Below are 23,456 nucleotides of genomic sequence, written 5' to 3' on the forward strand. Positions count from 1 at the left end.
CACCTACACTGTTATTAATCAGCCCCTTATTCCCACCTCCTTGCATGGCAAAATTCCTTGACTCTCAGACCCCGAGATCATCCTCCACGTAACAGTTGAAAATGCTGGTGTATGGATCATCTGGGATGGGTAAAGGGAGCCAAACTGCCTTTATGGCTTTAGATTTTGGGATTAAACATAGAAAGGCTTTTTAAAAATTATTTTTAAGCAGTTTCTTAAAATTGTATTGATAACACCAGAGTAAACGGTTCTTCAGGCTAAATCAATGGAATTAAGGTGATTCTTCTTTATGGAAATCATACCTTATTTTTCTAAATAAGTTGCTTTTTATTCTGATGCCATTTATGTAGGCATTGGTAAATCTTTAAGGCTGGTTGGCAATGAACCTTTTGCATTTACTGAATTCACATACTTATGTCTGTATTCGGACTCTGGTTCATTTCATTTATCTGCTTGCCTAATCTGCATTGTTTTTAATTATTGTAGATTTAAAGTAGTGACTAGTTTAAAGTAGTGAATAGTTTGCCCCCTATTAGAATTATTTTTCAACATTGTCTCACATTTAGTCTTCCAAGTAATCTTAGCATCAGCTAGTTTAAATAAACTTGAGATTTAATAACTGGTTGACAAACTCTATGATATAGTCATTTAATTTTAATTTCCTGCTTAAATTTTTAAAAATATCTTGGCTTACTTTCATCTATCATATGTTATAACTATTTATCATCTAATCTTTATATAGCTATATATCTGTATAATGAGACATATACTATATATGTAGTTATATGCTTGGTGTTAGCTTTTAAATTAATCGCATTTATAGTGGTACCTTGACACACAACCACTTTAAATCATGAGCAATTTGAGAGACGAGCAGTCACTCACGGGATTTTTTGCTTTAAGTCATGAGCAGATATTTGAATCACGAGCTTCCGCCACCCTCCACTAGATTTAACACACTTGAGTTACGAGCTTGGCCATGAAACGAATTAAACTCGTGGGTCAAGGCACCATTGTATTTCATTTTGGGTTTTATAGTTGTTGTTGTTGTTGTTTTATTTTGAGCCCTTAGTGACTCTTTGTTGTTCATTTCTTTTGAATATAATTTTAGTTGGTATATTATGTTTTGTCCACAATTTATTTTCTACAATAATAAGGCCTGAGAGCTCTAGTACTCCTGCTGTTCCACTACAAGATAATTTTGGCACCTATTTGATAGTAAAAATGGCAAAGGTTTTTTTTTTCTTCTGAAATTCAATGTACACTCTAAGTGTTGCTGAAGGGCCAGGATGTTTAAGTGTCCTTGCTAGTCGGATTTCCCAATGTCTTCCTTTTTCTCTTTTTCAAAGAATAACAATCTGTTATTCATCCTGTCCTTTGCTGTGTCCTCTACATTCTTGGATGAAATTCACAAGGAGCTTTTAAAGTCTACCTCTTCTATGATGATAGTGGGTAACTTGAATTTGCATTCTAATGTCTCTCCTGAGAGGAGAGCCTCAACATTCATCATGCTATACTTTGCGAATTTGATGGTAGATAATGGACACTTCTTTGAACCATTATCTCATTTATATATCACTTGTTTATGGTTTATTTCAGGGTTAATCATATGACCTTTGTGTTCCTACGTTTTTGTTTGTTTTTGAAAACCACCCTTTATATACAAGTTATATTTCATGGAGATGGAAATTAAGTCTAATTTCTAATTCTATCTTCAGTGTATAAAATAATGACTGCTACATAGCAGGTACACAGTAAACATTGTTGATTGACTGACTTGTGTATCTTTACTTCCAAACACAACTTTTGAAGAATGCTAGGTTGTCTGCCCCAGATGTCATTGTAGCATGTCAGAAACAAACCTGACACCCCAGAACCTCTCACTCCCAAACTCTGATATTGGTGTCCTCCTCATGTGTTTAGACTCTATGCTTTTCAATCATTTTGAGCTTCTTCTCTTCCGTCTCTCTCCCATTCCCTTCACATCCACATGCAATGATCTGTCACATTTATTGATTCTACTTTACAGTGTTCCTACACCCACTCAGTTCTTTCAGCTCCACTGCCTTACTTTAAGATCTTGCTCCCTCTCACTTGGGTATTACAATTCCCTCCCTATTATTCCCCCTTCCTTTAGGGGCTCTCTCCACGCCATTGCTTCACCAAAACCCATGTTAATACTGTTTCTAGAACAATCATCCTTACACAGGTGCCCCATCACTCGGCGCCAGTAATGATTTCTTGTTGCCTATAGGTTTATAGTTTAAACCCTCTAACTTGCTTAACCTAGTCTTCTAAAACGCGAAGGGTCCCAAATATTATTTTTGTTTTCATCTGTAAGCTGCCATGCACGATTTTCTCTAGCCAGGGTGGCGTCCTGTCATTCCCTGGGCAACTCCAGAACCTTTGTCACTGATCTTTGTTCCATCTCTGTGCTCCAGCCACACAGGTTCTTTTCGGTTGACTGTCCTCTTCCACTACAGGCTTTGCTAGCAGTGCCCTCCTAGCTGGTTTGCCAGCTGCACTGTGTGGTATAACTGCCACTCATTCTCCGCATCTCACACCACAATCACTGCAGAAGGCCCTTTCCTGATCCCTTCCCAGGGAGCCTTCCCCGTTTCCCACTCTTACCAGTCAGATTAAACGCTATCATAGCTCCAGTACTAAATGGTGCACAGTTTATAATTATAGTGTTATAATTATAATAATATAATTACAAAATATGTAATTTAGAAATTTTTTATATATTTATATGTAATGTATAATATATACATAATATAATTTATCATATAATCATACAGATTCATGAGTTTATTTAATTATACTGTTTCCCCACTTTAAACTCTGTGAATGAAGAAATCTGGACCATTTTGTTCACCATTGTATCTGCTGTACCTAGTCCAGGAGCATATACTAAATACTTATTGAATGAATAAACCAATGTCTACAAAAGTCTTGGCCATGATTTTTCTCCCATCTCCCCTCAGAAATTGTCCAAGACTTCTCACGTTCAATTAATCTCTCTTTCCTCTAATCCCAACATTCTGACCTCTTCTCCCATTGGTGTTAGTTCCTAGAGGGTAGTTGTCTTGTCTTATCCACACCATAAGTATACCCTAAGAAGCCTGAGGTTGTCAGATTTGTGTTTGAGGATGAGCACTACTAACACAAGGCTTTGTTTATAAGAGTGAGCAATATGGGGGTCCAGAATGAGTCACCCCAAGGTGTGACTCTGTGATTGTTTTGAGTTAAAGGCAAAGTTAGCCATAAACTTAACAGAAGTTTCTGCCCCTCTGTTGACTACCTGGAAGAACTTGAATTAGGGGCCTTGCCCATAATGGGAGGTTATCAGAAACAACGTTTGACCTATCTATAAGCAAGACAAACTCTTATTTACTTAACATCTGCTCTTCTTATCACCCTGCAATAAAAGGACCTGTAGAAGCCCCCGAGGTGCATAATCTCATCCCTAGCTCAGGTCTTACGTACCTTGGGCCCCCTTTCTATCTCTGAACCTCTCCTGCCCATGAGGCCTCTGACACTCTCACATTTGCAGGGTTCCCATACATATGTATGTATTAATTTGGTTACTTTCTCTTGCTAATCTTTCTCATGCCTATTTGATCATTAGAGCAGCCAGAACAACCCTGAGGGCAGAAGAAAGTTTGTTCCTCCCCACAGCAATAAAGGTTTGCAAAATTGAAATATTGGTTAAATTTGAAATGTTCAGAGTATTATATCATGCTTCTAATGACACCAAAATTTGGCTCAGAAACCCATTTGAATCAGTGTCTTCTGATTATACCTTAATCTTATCCAATCAAGTCACAAATGTGTGAACATGTTAATTAGGGAGACTGGGCTAGAATATGTGATGAGTTCAGTGGGAATTCACAGCCACTGGTAGGAAGCCATGCCCAAGCGCTGGTGGGTAAACGATATCTTCTGACAGTTTTATTTGGTTTTCTTCTGCACACCTAACTTGATAATCTTGTTAATAAATTCTAGTGGATAACAATAATCAGAAAGTAATGATTAACTAGTCTGTGGTTCTCCTATCAACTGCACACCTTAGCTGAGGACATAAACACCCTCATGGAAAAATTTGGCCTTTGCCTATTTAAATCTCTCTCAAAGGCAAGGTAGTTTGAGTTTTTCTGAAGCTGCAGGTTTATTGCTCTTAATTCTGCTCACAACAGAATGAGTTGTTCTTCAGCCTGGTTTTGCCACATGTTTCATTTGGAGTAATAGATGCTATATTAAAAAAAAAAAACACCAAAACTGTTCAAAATGTGATATAATAAAATTAGCTTTGGACTCCCACAAAGGGTTTAGAGAATTTCCTGGAGCCTGAGTGCTAATTTGAAGTCACAGGAAAGAACATAGGAAGGGACAGGAAAAACTGTGGCTATAATTGGTCCTGGAGCTTTGGAGGAGGTAGATATTAATGGCATCTCACAGGGCTGCATTCTGGGTATTTTCTCAGTTATTAGAAAGGTGTGGGGGGTAGGGTATAGCTTTTCATAACAAAAATATAATCATTTATCATTTTTGCTCGTGGGGATAGTAAGAAAATTCCTAAAAGATATTCTTCTGAAAGTCAGAAAAGTATTATTCTGATCCCTGTGGGTGCTCAGAGATGCAAATTACTCAGTTCTGTTAACATTGCACCTAGTGTGTTCCTTGTTTTTGTTGTTGTTAAAGAGAAGACTTTCTTGATAGATAAAGGCTAGAAAAAGAAGTTAAGTTTCAGTGCTCTAGAAGAAAAAGCTGAGGTCTCTGGGATTTCAGGTAACCTGCTCAGTGGGGAGTCAGGATGTATAAATCAGAATGAAAAACAATAAGATTATTGTCAGGTTCTGAGACTTTTGTGACTTGCCCATGTTTGCCATTGTGGTCATTCTCTATCCACATCATGACTAACAGAAAAATGCTTAAAATAAAAATAATTTATGGACAATGTTTTAGATATGGTAAGTTAATTAGTTAACTAACTTACTAATTAAACCAATTTTTATTTAATGTTTACTCTATGCCTGGGGTTCCTCCAGAGCCTGGGAATATAGCAAAGATCTACGTCCTCACTGAGCTGACACTGTAGAGGAAAGACAGACAATGAAGAAAGTAAATAAAATCTATAAATTATTAGATGCAGATAAGTGCTACAGAGAGGAAACGCAAGGTAAAAAGGATAGAAAATTTGTTACAGAACAATTTGTCCACCCTGCACTGGCAGAGGCAGACACTAAACACCAAGAATTGCAGTGGAGAAAGATTGGCTATTTTATTATGAATAACACCACCTACAAGAATGGGAAACTAATGCTCAAAAGCCTGAACTCCTCAATCCAAGGTTCAGGGTAGGTTTTAAAGGGTGTAGGAGAAACAGGTAGGTGGAAATGCTGGCAGGGCAAGAATTGGAAAACCTTGGAGCTTGGCCATTTATGTTTAGTAGCATCAACACAAGATATTTCTGGACAATGGACACTTTGCTTTTGAAAGAGTCCTGGTGTTAAAGCCCCATTTTGTCCAAGTCCTTTGGTTCTGTGGGAGAGGGGTGACAGTTTGGTGCTGTTTGCAGCTGGAGATCAGAATTCTCTTTTTTGCCCTTGCTTTGGCTGGATGACTTGCTCTTTTGGCCTGTCGTCTCTGAAAAGCAACTCTGTATCTCATTAAAAAGTATGGGACCATTTTGAGCTGGTACTGTGGTTACAGATGCTAAAGGTGAAGGTTGCAATTTTAAATATGGCAGTCAAGAAATGTTTCACTGAGAAGGTTACTTTAAGTAAAGATTTGAAGGAAGGGATGGAGCTAACTATAGTTATCTGGAAGAAGGGTGTTCTGGGCAGAGGACTATGAAGTTCAATGGTGACTTCTGGAACTAAATTAGAAAAAGAACTTATTGGCTCAATGTATATGAAAACTGAAGGGCTCATGGTGACTTCAGCCATGGTTTGACAAAGAGATTAAGAAAACATATTTTCTTTTTTGTTTCACTTTAAGTGAAGGTTTCATTCTTACATAGATGGGCCTTTTGTGACTGTAGGATAGCTATAGTGTCTTTGATTCTTACATCTTTATACTTCAACTCTGGAAAGAATCAAGGACTTTCAGTAGTAATGGAAAAATTTCATTTTGTCTCTTTGGCTTTGATTACCTATTTCTGAACCAATTATTGTGATCAGAGCAAATGCTGTGTGCTGATTGTTTTATGCTTGTGTCACTTGCTCTACTGGAATGACACAGTCTGAGAAAGGTTGTATGTGCCTTCTTTGTGGGGGAGCAGCATTCTCTTAAGAAAAATTGGGGAACCAATAGAAGGGTTAACAGATAAGGATAGCAAAAGTAGTGAGTCTGTTATACCATTCTTTTAGCTTAAATAAGATCTTTGATGGAGCATTATCTATCACAAACTTGCTGGGGAAAGTCACTTTATTTCTGTTGAATCCAGTGAACAAGTTGAATCCATGAACTTTAAAGTCACATTTTAATTTATATTCTATGGCTAATTTATTCTTTGTTTTAAAGTCTTAAATTAAAAAAAAATAGGTTATGTTATGATATTATAAATGTAACCTATTAAAGGAAAGTAAAATAATATATTTAGTCTTCACTCTGGCTGTAGATATCTGGCCTAAGAGCCAGCACGAATTCTTGAATATTGGCTTAAAATGAAAGTTTCTTAAAAGTTGGTGTGATTAATCCCAGATGCCTTTGTACACTCATTTACTACTACTTCTACTTGATGAACGTTAGGAAGAAAAGGACAAAGAAAGTATATGTATCAGGATTTTTCAAGGGACTAATTTCCAGCCTGGAGTTGGGAGACTCACTTGAAAGGCCCGTTCAGGAAGCATATTTAACACAGCTCTCCATATTTGAGACTAAGAGTGGAGAGTCCATGCACCTTTTGTGCTGGCCTCTGTGACATTATGATGTGAGCATAGGCTCTGCTAAAGATAGAGGACCCTTGGCATTCATTTCCTGAATTTTCAGGATTGCACAGTCCTTTCTAATGGCTGAAGGAAATGGCCACTCTCTAATGAAGTACCTTGAGTCTTAGACTCTAACAAGGGACCTCTGTAAGTGTTTGCTTACATTTAATATCAGAATTCAGCATTTTACACTAAACTTTATGTTAAATTTGTGAATATGTGTGTCAGATACATGGCATTGCATAAGAAAGACAAGTATCTCCTTCAAGCTTTCTGCATGATTTGGGCAACACCTAAAATACCTTCATGTGCAATTTCCATGTGTCAAGTTTAATGCACTTAGGTAACCCAAGACTTGCCTCTGTGAATATTCCTCTCTTGGAAATTTCCATGTTCTTCAGTATAGTACAAAAAGACCACATCAGACCCAGAGTATCCTGTTTCTTCTGTGACAGATTCAGGGATTTATGCACACTTGGCTTCCTTAACCAAATCAAGATAAATCCTTATCCAGTCTCAGGAGGTCTTAGAGGCCCCGTGAAGACCATTTGCTTTTCTCCAGTCAGTCTTTGCTTCATGTTTTAAGGGGACTATCTCAGGAGGAGGTGGGGTCCCTGAGATGCCCTCCTCACCCACTCAAAATAGTCTCCTTATTGTGGTTGCTTCATCAGAATGATATTTGTCTCTGAAATATATTCCAAAAATAAAGTATGTGCTAATCTATTACAGTACACTGTGATCACATATTGTTCCCATACTCTGAATGTTATCATATGCTCTCACCAGTAAGAGCTGACTCAACAAACTATGCAATACATGTTTGATCAGTGACAACATTCTGTATTTCCTGAGTTGTGTTTGCAATGTGTGTTGTTTTTTTCTACTGCAGTTTCTTTGCAATTTTGTGTGTCCTTTTCATGGCCAACAACAACAACAAAAACAACAAAGCAATAACAATAGACTTTTTGCAAGAAATGGAAGGTATTTGCAATAGATATTAAAATGTAAGTTTTGTCAACAGAATGAGAAGACAAACAACAGAGTGGGATAAAACATTTGCAAATAGCATATCTTATAAAGAATTGTTTACAATATGCAAAGAACTCTTAAAACTCAACAGGAAGAAAATAACCTGATTAATAAATAGGCAAAAAGCCAAATAGACACTACATCAAAGGTGACCTACAGATGGTAAATAAGCATATGAAAGGATGCTCAATATCATCTGTCATTAAGGAATTATAAATCCAAACAGCAATGAGATATCGCTACATACCTATTATAACTGCCCAAATTTAGAACATCAAATGCTGATGAGAATATGGAGCAATAGGAACTCTCATTTATTGCCTGTGAGGATGCGAAGTGGTTCAGCCACTTTGGAACATAGTTTGACAGTTTCTTGCAAAACTAAACATACTCTTACTATGTGATACAGCAATTGCTCTCCTTGGTATTTACCTAAATGAGCTGAAGGCTTATGACCACATAAAAGCCTGCCCATGGATGTTAATGGAAGATTTATTTATAAATGCCAAAAATTGGAAAAAACCAAGATGTTCTTTGGTAAGTGAATGGATAAGTAAATTATAGTATCTAGACAATAAAATATTATTCAGCATGAAAAATAAATGAACTATTAAGCCATAAAAAGACATGGAGGAACCTTAAATGCATGTTACTGAGTGAAAGAAGCTACATTGCAAAGGCTGCACTCTCTATGGTTCCAACTGTAAGACATTCTGGAAAGGGGAAAAACATGAACACAAGTAAAAATATCAGGGGTTGGGGGGAGGGAGAGATGACTAGGCAGGGCACCGAAGATTTTAGGGGCACGGACACTATTCTGTAGGACAGAATGACCTTGATACATGTGTAATTCTACATTTGTTCAAACCCATAAAATGTACACCAGCAACAGTGAACCGTAAGGTAAACTATGTGCTTTGAATGACAATAAGGTATCAATATAGGTTCATGGATCGTACAAATATCCCAGTCTGGGGGGTAGATATCAACAGTAGAGGAGGCTATGCCTGTTTTTGTGGCGGCAGGGGGTATATGGGAAATCTCTATACTTTGTACCTCACTTTGTTGTGGCCCTAAAGTTGCTCTAAAAATAAAGTCTATTAAAAAATGCAAGTTATATGAATTTTTGAGGTGTCTTCATGTGGAGTTCTTTGATGTTATAAAGGGCATCGTCACCTCACCATGGGAAGACCAGCGTTTCTGTCCACAGGGGAGAGAGGAAACAAACCGTGGTGCCAGCGCCTCTCGATCAGGGCTGCGCATTATCCACCTGTTTAGAGCCATCAGCCAACAGGTAAGCTTTCTTGGGTCTATGCTGTACCTAGTTTGTTATTCCAGTAAGAATAAGCAAGGAAGATGGAGAGGGAAAGTCACTTTGAGTTTCCAGGAGGCCTTCAAAGGTGATCGTTCCCTCCCTTATCAGAGTCGGGCAGTGTGAAGGCCCGCCTTATCTGGGAGGACAGCTCCGTGGCAGCTGGATCCTTGTTTACCAGTGCAGCTGCCAGTAGCAGCTTGGGTCCACTCCCCTGCTGCTGCCATCATGGCCCATGCTGGCTGGACTAGGAGAAGGGTTCATTGAGTGACTTTAGTGAATAATTATGACAATGACCAACATATACTGCTCACAAAAATTAAGGAATATTTCAAAATGAATATGAAACAATTTTTAAAAAGCATTTTTTTATTAAGAACATCAGAAAAGCAAAAGACAAGTTAAAGAAAGTTGTTCCTTTTGCAGATGAGAATTAAACTCAATTATTGTGATTGAGTAGCAAGTGATATATTGGTGGGGGAACAGAAGCATGTCAAACTGGATGAGAGTGCCACACATTGACTGTTTAGTAGGGTGCATAGTCACCCAAGACTGCCCCAACACACTGACAGCAATGGGGCATGGACAGGATCAGACTGTCCAGCAGTTCTTGTGGGATCCTTTGCCATTCTTGCTACAGGGCAACTTCCAGCTCTAAAAGTGTGGGAGGCATGGGGCGGTTTGCCAGATGTCTTCCCAGTGCATCCCAAGCATGTTCAATGGGATTCAGGTCTGGAGAACGTGAAGGCCAGTCCATGCATTTAATTCCTGCCTCCTGAAGCATGCTGTTGACAAGATGTGCACGGTGGGGCCTTGCATTATTGTCCATGAAAAGAAAGTTGTTTCCAACTGCTCCAGCATAGGGTACCACTATAGGGTGCAGGACCTCATCTCGATATCTGACAGCAGTCAGCGATTTGTTTCTGATGATGTGGAGGTCAGTATGACCACCAATGCTGATGCCAGTCAGCCCACACCATGATTCCATCACCACCAAAGTAGGTCCTTTCTCACATGAAACATGGATTCTCCCGTGTTCCTCGTTCACGCCAGTTCAGGACACGATGATTGTCAGGCTTCAGACTGAACCGTGACTCATCAAAGAAGAGGACAGTTGACCACTCATCATGGATCCAATGAGGATGCTCATCAGCCCACCTTCTATGGGTTCTATGGTATTCAGCAGGTAACAGAATGCATACCATTGGTCGCTGGGCATGCAGTCCAACACGATGGAGCTGATTCCATATAGTCTGGGTACATATCCATTGTCTGGTAGCAGCAAGAAACTGTCCCTGCAGCTCTGTTGTATTGCTGTGCCTGTTCCTTCTTGCCAGTAAGGTCAAGTAGCGGTCATCTCTTGCTATTGTGGCAGATGGGTGACCCTGCCCTCATCATCTTGGTATTATGCCAGTCTCTTGAAAGCAATTCCATAGTCTGCTAATCTTGCTTTGGGATGTTCCAAGTGCTGTTGCTACTTGTCAGCTGTGTTTGACCAGCTTCAAGACATCCTATGGCCCTCCAGGCTTCGCATTCAGGCAAATTATGTTGCAGGGGGATTGCAAGGACTGGGAAATTGCAGGATGTGCATTTCCAAGATCAGGGAATGTGCAATACTCCATCCAGTACTTCCAGCCTTTTGTATAGTACATTTTCACTAATGAAATAAAAGTTGGTTTTGCATCTCATTTGCACAATTGGACAACTTTCTTTGACTTGTTTGCTTTTCTGATGTTCTTGTTTAATAAAAAAAATCAAATGCTTCTTTTTCTATCGCTTCATATTTATTTTGAAATATCCCCTAATTTTTGTGAGTAGTGTTGATTTTGACAAGCAGAACACTAAATATTTTAAGTGGATCATCTCACTCCTCAAAAGAATGACAGCTAGTAACACTTGGCACGTACCAGATATTATTCTCAGAGTTATACATATACATAATACTAATTTAATTCTGACAAGAACCTAATGAGATGGTAGCATTATCTTTCCTGTTTCACTGATGAGGAACCTAAGGCTTAGAGAAACTGGGTCACTTGGCCAGTGTCACACAGCTGCTCAGTGATATAGTCAGAGATCAAACTCAATGATAGGATGACTCCAGAATTGTGTTTTATAGTTGTGCAGGGTTGAGTCATTATCATTTTATCCCAATTATTTTCTAAAAAATAAAATGTATATAAATATCTATTACAGGACAATGTGAATACATGTTTTTTCCCCATGTTCTTAGTGTGCTCTGTTTTTCACTAATGAGAGCTAGCATAACAGACTGTACCACACACTCTTAATCAGTTTAGGTGATTGTATCCTGCTATGATTGCAGTTGTTAACATTTAGAGAAGGCAGCGTGAGACAAGTTTGGAGAAGTAGCAGGATAGGTGGGGTAACTATCCAAAGACACTTTATAGGTTTCCATCACCTTGACAAGCTTACTTGATCTAGGAGCTAGCCTACATATCTGCAGAAACCTGATTTGGTCAGTCCAATGGGAGGCTTAGCCCAATCTGGGATGGGGTCCTAGAGACTATAGTAAAAACCAGAACACAAATTTAACAAATATACAATGAGAATTATAACCGTCAGGGATACCAAGGTTTCTCCTTTTTGGGTCAGCACATGTTCTCCTTATAGACATGCTCAACAGAAAGTCAAATTATAATTACGTTGTTAGATGAGTATGAGATCAAAGTTAGGGAATTTTTTCTATGATGCAACTATCTCAAGGTTATGAGAGCTGGATACATTGAACTTTTTTTTTTTTTTAATAAATTTTTATTAATGGTAATGGGATGACATTAATAAATCAGGATACATATATTCAAAGAAAACATGTCTAGGTTATTTTGTCATCAAATTATGTTGCAAACCCCTTGCCCAAAGTCAGATTGTCCTCCGCCACCCTCTATCTAGTTCTCTGTGCCCCTCCCCCTCCCCCTAACTCTCTCCCTCCCTCCCTCCCATGTCCTCCCTCCCCCCCCACCCTTGGTAACCACCACACTCTTGTCCATGTCTCTTAGTCTCATTTTTATGTTCCACCAATGTATGGAATCATGTAGTTCTTGTTTTTTTCTGATTTACTTATTTCACTCCTTATAATGTTATCAAGATCCCACCATTTTGCTGTAAATGATCTATGTCATCATTTCTTATGGCTGAGTAGTATTCCATAGTGTATATGTGCCACATCTTCTTTATCCAGTCTTCTATTGAAGGGCTTTTTGGTTGTTTCCATGTCTTGGCCACTGTGAACAGTGCTGCAATGAACATGGGGCTACATGTGTCTTCACGTATCAATGTTTCTGAGGTTTTGGGGTATATACCCAGTAGAGGGATTGCTGGGTCATAAGGTAGTTCTATTTGCAGTTTTTTGAGGAACCACCATAATTTCCTCCATAATGGTTGTACTACTTTACAGTCCCACCAACAGTGAATGAGGGTTCCTTTTTCTCCACAGCCTCTCCAACATTTGCTATTACCTGTCTTGTTGATAATAGCTAATCTAACAGGAGTGAGGTGGTATCTCATTGTAGTTTTGATTTGCATTTCTCTAATAACTAATGAAGCTGAGCATCTATTCATATATCTGTTGGCCATTTGTATCTCTTCCTGGGAGAAGTGTCTGTTCATGTCCTCTTCCCATTTTTTTATTGGATTGTTTGTTTGTTTGTTGTTGAGTTTTATGAGTTCTTTGTAAATTTTGGATATTAGGCCCTTATCTGAGCTGTCGTTTGAAAATATCAGTTCCCATATAGTTGGCTGTCTGTTTATTTTGATATCAGTTTCTCTTGCTGAGCAAAAACTTTTAATTCTGATGTAGTCCCATTCATTTATCTTTGCCTTCACTTCTCTTGCCATTGGAGTCAAGTTCATAAAATGTTCTTTAAAACCCAGGTCCATGATTTTAGTACCTATGTCTTCTTCTATGTACTTTATTGTTTCAGGTCTTATATTTAGGTCTTTGATCCATTTTGAATTAGTTTTAGTACACGGGGACAGGCTGTAGTCGAGTTTCATTCTTTTGCATGTGGCTTTCCAGTTTTCCCAACACCATTTGTTGAAGAGGCTTTCTTTTCTCCATTGTGTGTTGTTGGCCCCTTTATCAAAGATTATTTGACCATATATATGTGGTTTTATTTCTGGGCTTTCTATTCTGTTCCATTGGTCTGAGTGTCTATTTTTCTGCCAATACCATGCTGTTTTAATTATCGTGGCCCTATAATATAGTTTAAAGTCAGGTATTGTAATGCCCCCAGCTTCATTCTTTTTCCTTAGGATTGTTTTGGCTATTCGGGGTTTTTTATAGTTCCATATAAATCTGATGATTTTTTGTTCCATTTCTTTAAAAAATCTCATAGGGATTTTGATGGGAATTGCATTAAATTTGTATATTGCTTTGGGTAATATGGCCATTTTGATTATATTTATTCTTCCTATCCAAGAACAAGGAATATTTTTCCATCTCATTGTATCTTTTTCGATTTCCCTTAACAATGCTTTGTAATTTTCATTATATAGGTCCTTTACGTTCTTTGTTATGTTTATTCCTAGGTATTTTATTTTTTTTGTTGCAATCGTGAAGGGGATTATTTTTTTGAGTTCGTTTTCTAATATTTCATTGTTGGCATATAGAAAGGCTATGGACTTTTGTATGTTAATTTTGTATCCTGCGACCTTACTGTATTGGTTTATTGTTTCTAATAATCTTTTTGTGGAGTCCTTCGGGTTTTCGATGTATAGGATCATATCATCAGCAAAAAGTGATAGCTTTACTTCTTCTTTTCCGATATGGATGCCTTTTATTTCTTTGTCTTGTCTGATTGCTCTGGCCAGAACTTCTAGCACCACGTTGAATAAGAGTGGAGAGAGTGGACAACCCTGTCTTGTTCCTGATTTAAGGTAGAAAGTCCTCAGTTTTATGCCGTTTAATAGGATGTTGGCTGATGGTTTATCATATATGGCCTTTATCATGTTGAGATATTTTCCTTCTATACCCATTTTGTTGAGAGTCTTAAACATAAAATTGTGTTGTATTTTATCAAAAGCCTTTTCTGCATCTATTGATAAGATCATGTGGTTTTTGTTCTTTGTTTTGTTGATATGGTGTATTACGTTAACCGTTTTGCGTATGTTGAACCATCCTTGAGATTCTGGGATGAATCCCACTTGATCATGATGTATTATTTTTTTAATATGTTGTTGTATTCGGTTTGCCAGTATTTTGTTTAGTATTTTAGCATCTGTATTCATTAGAGATATTGGTCTGTAGTTTTCTTTCTTTGTGCCATCCTTGCCTGGTTTTGGTATGAGGGTTATGTTGGCCTCATAAAATGTGTTTGGAAGTATTGCTTCTTCTTCAATTTTTTGGAAGACTTTGAGTAGAATAGGAACCAAGTCTTTGAATGTTTGATAGAATTCACTAGTATAACCGTCTGGGCCTGGATTTTTATTTTTGGGGAGATTTTTAATAGTTTTTTCTATTTCCTCCCTGCTGATTGGTCTGTTTAGGCTTTCTGCTTTTTCATGACTCAGTCTAGGAAGGTTGTATTGTTCTAGGAATTTATCCATTTCTTCTAGATTGTTGTATTTGGTGGCATATAATTTTTCATAGTATTCTACAATAATTCTTTGTATTTCTATGATGTCTGTGGTGATCTCTCCTCTTTCATTTTGGATTTTATTTATTTGAGTCCTGTGTCTTTTTTCCTTGGTGAGTCTTGCCAAGGGTTTGTCAATTTTGTTGATCTTTTCAATGAACCAGCTCCTTGTTTTATTGATTTTTTCTATAGTTTTTCTGTTCTCTATTTCATTTATTTCTGCTCTGATTTTTATTATCTCCTTTCTTCGGCTGGTTTTGGGTTGTCTTTGTTCTTCTTTTTCTAGTTCCTTAAGGTGTGAAGTTAAGTGGTTTACTTCGGCTCTCTCTTGTTTGTTCATATAGGGCTGAAGTGATATGACCTTTCCTCTTATTACTGCTTTTGCTGCATCCCAGAGATTCTGATATGTCGTATTTTCATTTTCATTTGTCTGTATATATCTTTTGATCTCTGCGCTTATTTCTTCTTTGACCCATTCATTTTTTAGAAGTATGTTGTTTAGTTTCCACATTTTTGTGGGTTTTTCCCCCTCTTTTTTGCAGTTGAATTCTAGTTTCAAGGCTTTATGATCAGAAAATATGCTTGGTACAATTTCAATTTTTCTAAATTTGCTGATATTGTCTTTGTGGCCCAACATATGGTCAATTCTTGAGAATGTTCCATGTACACTAGAGAAAAATGTATACTCTGTCGCTTTGGGATGAAGTGTCCTGTAGATGTCTATCATATCCAGGTGTTCTAGTATTTCGTTTAAGGCCACTATATCTTTATTGATTCTCTGTTTGGATGACCGATCTAGAGCCGTCAGTGGTGTATTGAGGTCTCCAAGTATGATTGTATTTTTGTTAGTTTTTGTTTTAAGGTCAATAAGTAGCTATCTTATATATTTTGGTGCTCCTTGGTTTGGTGCATATATATTAAGGATTGTTATGTCTTCTTGATTCAACTTCCCCTTAATCATTATGAAATGACCATTTTTGTCTCTGAGTACTTTTTTTGTCTTATAGTCAGCATTATTAGATATGAGTATTGCTACGCCTGCTTTTTTTTGGGTGTTGTTTGCTTGGAGTATTGTTTTCCAGCCTTTCACTTTGAATTTGTTTTTATCCTTGTTGCTTAGATGTGTTTCTTGTAGGCAGCATATAGTTGGATTTTCTTTTTTAATCCATTCTGCTACTCTGTGTCTTTTTATTGGTAAGTTTAATCCATTTACATTTAGTGTAATTATTGACACTTGTGGGTTCCCTACTGCCATTTTATAAATTGCTTTCTGTTAGTTTTGTATCTAGTTTGATTCTTCTCTTTTGTTTTTCTATCATTTGTTTTTGTTTGTTTGTGTTCCATACTTCTTTCCTCTGTTGCTACCTTTTTTAAGTCAAGTGTTTTTGTGGTGGTTTTTTTAAGGGTGGTTACCATTAAGTAATGAAAAGGGTACCTACCATATTCATTGTAGTACCCTATCTTATAAGTATTTCTGCACTTCATCATCCTTTGCTACTGTTAATCTCCATCCTCTCCCCCCTTTTTTTCCTTTGTTGTCACAGTTTAAGTTTGGTTTTATTGTGTTCTTGGTGGAGCTGTTACTTGTGGTGTTGTTTTCTTTTGTTCTTTGAATCTGGTTGGAAAACCCCCTTTAGTATTTCCTGGAGTGGGGGCTTTCTGTTGATAAATTCTCTCATCTTTTCTGTATTTGTGAATGTTTTTATATCTCCTTCATACTTGAAGAATAGCTTTGATGGGTATAGTATTCTTGGCTGAAAGTTCCTCTCTTTCAGGGCTTTAAATATTGGGGTCCACTCTCTTCTAGCTTGTAGAGTTTCTGCTGAGAAATCTGATGATAATCTAATAGGCCTTCCTTTATATGTTGTACTCTTCTTTTCCCTGGCTGCCTTGAGAATTTTTTCTTTGTCATTGGTTTGTGTCATCTTTATTATGATGTGCCTTGGAGTGGGTTTGTTGGGGTTAAGAAAACTTGGTGTTCTGTTTGCTTCTTGAATTTGAGGCTTTAGTTCCTTCCACAGGCTTGGGAAGTTCTCATCTATTATTTGAGTATATTCTCCATTCCATTTTCTTTCTCTTCTCCCTCTGATATACCTATTATTCTTATGTTATTCTTTCTGATAGAGTCAGACAATTCCTGTAGGGCTTTCTCATTTTTTATTATTTTTGAGTCTCTTTCTTCTTCTCTCTGTTGTGCCTCAAGTTGTTTGTCTTCTATTTCACTAATCCTATCTTCAATCTGGGCTGTTCTGTTAGCTAAGCTTGTTACCTCGTTTTTCAGCTCGTGAATTGAGTTTTTCATTTCTGTTTGATTTGTTTTTATTGTTTCAATTTCCTTGGTAATATATTCTTTGTGTTCATTGAGTTGTTTTCTGATCTCCCTATTTTGCCTTTCTGTGTTTTCTTGTATATCTCTGAGTATTTTTAAGATTTCTATTTTAAATTCTCTGTCATTTAGCTCCAAGGCTTCCAATATGTTAAGTCTTTTCTCCATAGATTTTTCCACATCTATTTGTGTTACCTCTCTTTCTTTTGTATCCATAATATTCGATTTCCTCTTTCTTATCGGCATCTGAGGGTGGTCTTATTGATAGGACTAATTAGAATTAATAAAGAGTAAAAAGAAAAAAAAAGAAAAAAAAGGGTAAAACACCCCACAAAAAAAAACAGTAATAATTTATTATTTCCCCCTTTTTTTTCTCTCTTCTCTTTCCCTCCTCTACCCTCCTCAGGGAAATATCGTGCCTATAATGGAGGGCCTGATTTGGGGTGAAGAGTTCAAGGGGCAAAAAAAAGGGAGTAGGGACCTACTAAATGCAAAAAAAAAAAAAAAAGGAAGAAAATCTTAGACAAGCATAAGATGATTTGCTTGTAAGTGATGGTCAACTAAGAGATATAATGAGAGGGATAAGAGGGAATCAGAAAAAAGGACCAAAAAAGAATAATAAAGAAGAAAAAATAAAAATAATAAGTAAAAATCTGTTGTATTAAGTGGAGCGAAGACTAAATACAATGGAGACCTTGGGTTGGGAGGACCCAAAATGCCACAAAAATAAACAAACAAGAGAAAAAAAAACAAAAACAAAAGCAAAAAAGAAAAATAAAGCCAAAAAAAGCCTTGAGTCCCAAATTAACTAATTTGTTCGTGATTGAGGATTATATGGGAGGAATGTAAAATGAGAAAAGAAAAAACGAATAGAAAGGAAAAAATAAGAAAAAGAGAAAAACGAAGGAAGAAATAAAATAGGAGGAGAAAAAAACAAAATAAAGCAAGACAAAAAAAAACCCCCAAAAAAAACAAAAGAGGAGAGAGTGAGAGTTAAGTGTTTTGGAGTATAACCTTAAAGGAGGGTGAGGATGAAGAAGAAAAATAAAATGCAACACTCATGGGTAGTGTAGTTCAAGAAAGGGGAAGCATAAAATGGGCAGAGAATAGAAGGACCGAGGTGGAGGAAATAAAGGCAAAAAGATAGAAGAAACAAACAACAACAACAACAAAAAAAAATTAGTGGATCAAGTTGTAAAGTCTGTGGGTTTTTCTTGATTTTGAGAGGTTAACTTCTTCCTTTTTCTTTTCTCTCCCTCTTCCTGGTCGGTGACTCTGTACCCCAGGCTCTGCCCCTGTGTCACTCTTAGGTAGGGATTTGCAGTTGATGGGATTCTATGGCAATGTCATATAATTGGCTTTAGTCTTGCTGGAAGTAAAGGCTTGTTGGCGTTTGCAGGGTCCAACGATGAGAGAGTTTGCTTTCCTGGATTCTCTCTCCTAGTCCCCCCTTTCTGAATTAGCAGCCTGGTGATCCAGCTATAAGGCTGCAACTGCTTCTGCCTGGGGAGTAAGAGGCTCAAAGAGCTGGGAAATCCCCACTCTATCCCCACTCAGTGCAAGGCTTTGGGAAAGGCTCTGAGTGTCAGGGCCTCCAGTGTAATCAGGCAGGGGTGGGAGTCAATTGTTGTCAAGGTGACTGTTCAGCGCCTATCATTTAGTTGGACCTCTCAACCCAGGCTTTCCACACTTTGTAGCCTGTTTTTGCAGGGAAGAAGAGGCACTAGTCTCTGCTTACGACTAGTGTAGTATAGACCTTATTATCTGCCAAGTCCTTCTTGTTAGCGTTTATCCCTGAATATGGAGGCTCTATCAATCAGAAGTTGCCCCTGCCCCTTTAGCGAGAGGCACTAAAAAATATCAGGCCTCTTGTCTTGGATCGCTGAACTGAGAGAGATCTTATCAATTAGAACCGAGGGTGCGCAGATTTTATGGGTTAAGCTAATTTCAGTGATTGAGTCGCAGCTGTGCTTCCGAAGGTATTTTAGGCTGCCTGCTTGCGCCCCTCCCCCAACGCTTGATTGTTAGCTTGAATGGCTGGGTGAGGTGCCCCGCCCACGGAGAGAATCTCCCAAGCCTTTCCCGCTGGCCCCGCCGCTGGCGGCTGGACCGCACCAGGCGCAGGATAATGGAGCCCCCTGGGTGTGTGGGCCAGCAGGGTGCCCTGGGCGCGTGGAATGCCCAAGGCATGCGCGCGAATGGGGCGCTCCGGGCACCGGTGGCTGGCGACCCCCACTCGCAGTGTGCGGGCCGCTGGGAACGTCAGCGGTGCTCAACTGGACCGGGCGCGCGCGCGGCCGCTCGCGGCGGCGGCTCGTGGTTCCCAAGTGAATGGGCTGACTCACCGCAGGCGCACTCCCTCGCGGTTTGAATGAGCGTCGCTGCGGTAGCTTCCTCCACACCCTCGTCTCTTAGATTCAAGTGATAACAGTCCTTTTGCTTTCAGTTTGTGTGGAACTCCGGAATGCTCCGAGGATAAATTTTTCTGTTTCTAGTTGATAAATTTGTTGTGATTTAGGGGAGAGCTGTCGGACGCGCTTCTCACGGCGCCATTTCCGTGACGTCCACATTGAACTTCATTGCAGGGAGAAAGCTCCCACCAAGGAGCACCTAGCTTGACTCTTTGAGCTCAAGTCAAAAATTGGGCAGTGTTCATTCTGCTCTGGATAGTGCTTGCCCATATGAATTATCTGGATGTGAGAGATAGAAAAAACAAAATGAGATAGATGTTTATTTCTAATACATGTAAAAGTCTGAATTAATGACCATGGGCCCCAAGCTAGCATAATGTTTCATTATGTCAGAGATCCACATTCCCTTCTTCTTGTTTCTTTACCGCACAGAGCTTTGACCTTATTGTCCAAGATAATGGGTTTTGTGTTTCAGAAGTAGGCCAGAAACTGAGCTAGAGAAAGATCAAAGAGCACACGCATGTTCTACTCTTAAGGTAGGCTCCTGGAAACTGCCACATTGCATATTTGCTTATAACACATGGTCTCCTGGCTACACCCTCCTGGAATGTAGTCTCTGTCCTGCAGAGCCAAATGCTCTGCTAAAAGTCAGAGTCCCCATCAGCAGGGATAAAGTGGAGAGGGGTGTTGGGGTGGGCAATAAGGAGTCATCATCCAAAACTGATCTCCAAGGCTTGACACCAGCCTTTATCATACCAGAGAGAGCCAACTGCTCACTCTCCACAAACAGATGTAGCTAAACCTGCTGCCACCTTGCTACATCACACAGTTGCAATTGCAAGGCTTGGGCCCCAGTTCCTGATCACTTTAAAAAAGGCACTGGGAATTTTCTTCCTTTGAGCCCCTGAAGCTGAGGCAAGAGGACAATCCTGGCGGCCAGGTTCTTCCATTTCTGAATTCAGTATCTTTCATAGAAGAATTTCTAATAAGCTTTCAAATCCTGGGACTTGATTCTTCTTTTAAAAACAAAGCCTAATTTAAATACACTGCTAGGATTTACATTAGTGAACTAAATAAACATCATTTAAATCTGTTTCTGCCTGTTCTTTCATGTTTGTTCTTCCTAGGTGTGCCAGGTGCCTTCATTAGCTTCACTCTGCTTTCTCCTAGCGTCAGTTTTCCTTTCATTTTCTGTCTGAGCTAGTTTGAGCTTGTGGTCTCTCATTTTAGGCCTCTCACTCCTCCCTCCGCAAATAACTCCATATGCAATTGCTAGAATGATCCTTTTAAAGTGCTAGAGCATTTCAGAAAATAGTCTTTATGGTCTGACCCAGGTTTTCCTTTGCAGCTGGAGCTCTTTCCTCTCCCCAGCCTGTCCCCTAAGACCAGCCACACCAAATAACTTACAACCCCTCCAGACTCCCCATCCCTACCTTTGCACCATGCACAGCTTTACCCTCCATGTAGAGCACTCCTGAATCCAGATGGAATTCCTTGTCATTGACAGTCCTAAAGTCAAGCTACCCTATTCTGATTCCTCTATCCGCTTTTCTTTGGAATCATGAAATCCTGGACATACCTTCATCTCAGTGCAATAAGTACACACTTCAGCTCACATAATTTTTTTCTATTGATCTAATGTAATTTCCATTTTGAACACTCATGGTACCTCTTGTTGGATACCTAAGCTCAGGGAAAGCAGGATACTTTTCCCATCTCTTCTTGGGGTTATGTTCAAACACATGTGTCTTACATGTCTCATTAAGACCAAAAGCATTTGGGGTAGGAAATGTGTCATTGGTCATCATCTGTTCTTGCCGTCTTCTTCTTGAAGCCTATGTATGTCTTTACTGTCCCTTTGGTTATCAGTCCAGACAAGTGGTTTTATACCACTCGCATTTCCAAAACAATTTAGCAAAATTCCCTGCTTTAGCACCCTCTCTGGGCAGACAGAAATATATGTTCCCAGGCTGTGCTGGGCAATGGGACAGTTCAAAGTGCCAATGCCTGCCTCTTTCTCGATCATTCTCAGAAACATGAAACCGTTCTGCTAACTCAGGGAGGCTGTCTGAGGCCCAGTGCTTTGGTACAGTGTACTGGTATTTCTTCTCTGGGATCTGAACGCTCCTCTAGGGCTCCCTGAGAGGCTCCAGAGCAAATGCTTCCATTGCTGAAGCCCTCAATATCATTTGAAGGTTGTGTCATCTCTTCTTCTTCAGAACAAGGGCCCTTCCTGCAGGCCCTGCGGCATGTCAGTTGGCCTGTCTTCTGAGTCTCCTTCTTCCCCACTCTGGGAAAATGTCATTCAGTAGTCAGTGAGGTGGATGGAGGGTGGGAGGGAGTGTGTGGAACCTACTAGTTTTAGGGTTTTTTTGGCAATGAGCCTATATTGTGAAATAGGGCAAGAGCAAAGAATTTCTAAAGCAGAGATGGTATGTGTATTTCAGAATAGTTTCATCCCACTCTGGTAATATTCATCACAGTATTTTAAAGTAGATCATTTATTTTGTCTTTCACTAGACGGAGAGCTTATACCTTTCTAAATCCTGGCATAACCCCAGAAAAAAAGATGGAGCAAGGACCCTGATATGTCTGAACATTAGTACCTATCAATAGGCAGAATGAGGATTCAAAATGTAAATTGAATTGAGCAAGAGAAGAAAAAAATTACATGAGTTGAAACATGTACTTAGTGCACTAAAATCAATGTATGTCTAGGATCCCACGAAGGCACAGTGCCCCGGAGAGAGCAGGAACTCAGTGTCTGGTGAATGAATTAAGTCATTATGTGGCTAATGCTAACAGCTTTCATTTCTCCAGTGTCCACCATGTACCCAGTAGGTACAAGCCAGTCTTCTCAGCGATCTTACAAGAACAGCATTTCCCTCATTTATAATTGAGGAAAGCAATGGAGCTTTAGAGAGGTAATATTTTTTGTCCCAAATTGAACAGATAATGAGTTGCAATTATAGAATTCTTACCCATGTTTATTTGATCCTAAATCCTGATGTTTTTCCTCTGGCCACACTATGCAATCAATTTTCTTTAAGTTATGAGGTGTTTAAATGTGCAAGTTTCCGTGTGAGATATAAATGTATATATGCATATGTAAGTTTATGATAAAGTCTCTTGTTTTGTTAGGTATAAAAAGCATATTCCAACCACCAGATAGGATTTTTAAAATATATTCTCTTGCTCTGCTGTATTGACCCTCTAGTATTATATTTACTGTCTCACATATTAATAAAAGCAGGATGCAATGTCATTTACACTTAGAATCTTAACACTTGTAATCACGGTATGTTTCAGCCAAATGATGTATTTATCATTTAAGCTATTTAGGTTTTGGTTAGGATGATGAAAAAAAATGTTTGTGTTAGTTACGTGAGGATAAATGTTTCCTTCTTGCCCTGCTTGGCAAGATGGTGGCAATATATTTTACAAATAGGATATGTAATTGTGTGCATATTCCAAGCAGCTTGTTTATATTTTCCCCTAGGGTTTGACTTTCTTAGATGTTGAAAACACTCTGAGGGGAGGAAGGAATGCATAAATTTTTACAAACAGACATTGTCCTTGTTTCCCAGGCAAATTCAATGCACCTTCTGTTGGGTAATTGGAATCCAAGAAGTAACATGGAGTGTTTTAGCAAATGTGTGTGAATGAGCTGTATTTATAATGGAATGGCAGAAATTTGGAAACCTAAAATATTTATGTGAGAGAAAGTGATTAAAAAGGCACAATAAGAGATCAGAGTGTATCGACTCAGTTGTAGAATCTGGCATTTAACACAGGTAAACATAGGTAAATGTGAGGACTGGCTTCACAGCCCTATTTCTGGGGTAG

Source organism: Saccopteryx bilineata, chromosome 2 (genome assembly GCF_036850765.1).
Source record: "Saccopteryx bilineata isolate mSacBil1 chromosome 2, mSacBil1_pri_phased_curated, whole genome shotgun sequence".
In the NCBI taxonomy this organism is placed as follows: domain Eukaryota; kingdom Metazoa; phylum Chordata; class Mammalia; order Chiroptera; family Emballonuridae; genus Saccopteryx; species Saccopteryx bilineata.